Source organism: Sinocyclocheilus grahami, unplaced genomic scaffold (genome assembly GCF_001515645.1).
Source record: "Sinocyclocheilus grahami isolate Dianchi unplaced genomic scaffold, SAMN03320097.WGS_v1.1 scaffold1782.1, whole genome shotgun sequence".
Taxonomy (NCBI): Eukaryota; Metazoa; Chordata; class Actinopteri; order Cypriniformes; family Cyprinidae; genus Sinocyclocheilus; species Sinocyclocheilus grahami.
In genome coordinates, this window is record NW_015506961.1 from 296,164 (window position 1) to 298,855 (window position 2,692).

General features: G+C 41.0%; 1 protein-coding gene across 1 annotated transcript in view; it reads right to left on the reverse strand.

Annotated features, from left to right (window-relative positions):
* The window catches only part of top1mt (DNA topoisomerase I mitochondrial), an 18,728-nt gene that overhangs the window by 2,186 nt on the left and 13,850 nt on the right, over positions 1-2,692 (reverse strand). The window lies entirely within an intron of this gene.

The window sequence follows — 2,692 nt, forward strand, 5'->3', positions numbered from 1 at the left end:
CACACACACGCACACACACGCACACACACGCACACACACGCACACACACGCACACACACGCACACACACGCACACACACGCACACACAGACAGACACGCACAGAGACAGAGACACACACACACACAGAGACACACACACACACAGAGACACACGCACAGAGACACACACACACGCACAGAGACACACACACACACGCACAGAGACACACACAGACACACGCACAGAGAGACACGCACAGACACACGCACAGACACACGCACAGACACCGAGACACACACGCACAGAGACACGCGCACAGAGACACACGCGCACAGAGACACACAGAGACAGAGACACACACAGAGACAGAGACACACACAGAGACAGAGACGCACACAGAGACAGAGACGCACACAGAGACAGAGACGCACACAGAGACAGAGACGCACACAGAGACAGAGACGCACACAGAGACAGAGACGCACACGCACAGAGACGCACACGCACAGAGACGCACACGCACAGAGACACACACGCACAGAGACAGAGACACACGCACACGCACAGAGACACACGCACACGCACAGACAGAGACACACGCACATACACACGCACAGAGACAGAGACACACAAACGCACAGAGACAGAGACACACACACGCACAGAGACAGAGACACACACACGCACAGAGACAGAGACACACACACGCACACACACACACACACACACACACACACACACAGACACACACACACACACACAGAGAGACACACACACACAGAGAGACACACACGCACGCACAGAGACAGATACACACACACAGACAGACAGACACACAGATACACACAGACAGACACACAGACAGACACACACAGACAGACACACACACAGAGACACACACACACACACACACACACACAGATGAGGAGCTGGTCATCAGATCAGACTCCATTCATCAACTCATAATGAACGCTGTTGTGTTGCGTTTAAAATCAACCAGCATTATGTTTTGTATTTATTTACTATTACAGTTTTTATTAACATTCTAAAATAGCTTTTAAATTTTATACTTTGTTTTCATTTTAATTTCTGAAAAAAAATATTTGTAATTCTGTTATATGCTTTTATCATTTTTATATTTTTGAGACCCTGGAGCACAAAACCAGTCATGAGGGTCAATTGTGTGAAATTGAGATTTATACATCATCTGAAAGCTGAATAAATAATCTTTCCATTGATGTATGGTTTGTTAGGATAGGACAATATTTGGCTGAGATACAACTATTTGAAAATCTGGAATCTGAGGGTGCAAAAAAATCTAAATATTGAGAAAATCATCTTTAAAGTTGTTCAAATGAAGTTCTTAGCAATGCATATTACTAATCAAACATTAAGTTTTGATATATTTACAGTAGGACATTTACAAAATATCTTCATTGAACATGATCTTTACTTAATATCCTAATGATTTTTGGCATAAAAGAGAAATGTATAATTGTGACCCATACAATGTATTGTTGGCTATTGCTACAAATATCCCCCAGCGACTCAACACTGCTTTTGTGCTGCAGGGACACATTTTTTTAAATATTATAGTATAAATAATATTATAGACGTAATACTAGGTCTCATTTATTATTTTTATTTAAGTTTTAGGTTTAATTTACTTTCCAGTTAGTAATTTAGTACTACTAAATTTCTACTAAATTATTACTACTGCGATTTCACGTGTTTCTTTCTCTTTGGAGTGTTACAAGCTCTTCCTGCATAAAGAAGATCTGTAAAGTTGCAAAGACTAAAGTCTCAAATCCAAAGAGATATTCTTTATAAAAGTTAAGAGTCAGCCACGCCCCCCTAAAACGGCTCGTTCTAACACGCCCCCACATATCTACATCACTATGTGGGAAAATGTTCACGCAAAGAAAGAAGGTTGACGCTGTGTTTCTCATTGTGAAAGCGAAACTACTTTGTTTAGTCTTCCAAAAGAGGACGATATCCGCTTCGTCACGCCTAGAGCTGATCCGTGCTGGTCGCTGAAGAAATACATCAACTTCGCTGTGGATCACCGGATCAGCTTTCACCGTGGACGAAGCGGAGTCCAGCCCGGGGTCGTCACATGTGGTTGCCGCAGGCAGCACAGTATGGTGAGGGGCGTAACATTTCCGTCTCACGCTTGAGGTATTCGGCCAATCACAATGCACTGGATAGCTGGCCAATCACAGCACACCTCGCTTTTCAGACCGATGAGCTTTGTAAAAATCTAGCGTTTCAGAAAGGCGGAGCATAGAGGAGAAACAATAATGTACAGTATGTGGAACATAATGTGTTTTTTGAACCTTAAACCGCATAAACACATTTCATTACACCAAATACACAACATAATGTTCTTTTTAGCAGCATCATATCACCCCTTTAAACTAAATGAAAATTAAAGATGTTGCCCTGGCAACTAACTGCAATCTTCCATCTAATATATATATTAATGTTTCAGTAGTTTTTGTGAACGGTAATAAACCTGAAAAGGACAACATTTTACATTGACTTAAAAACTGCAATATTTCATTTAATGAATGCCACTAATGTGTTTGTTTTTTTTACTTTTCATTTTTAAAATTTTCATTCCTGTTCTGTTGTGAATAACATTAAATGTAATGAATTAGTTGTCATGAGACAAAAATAAATGCTTAGCGTTTATGATGCTTCAATGACTCT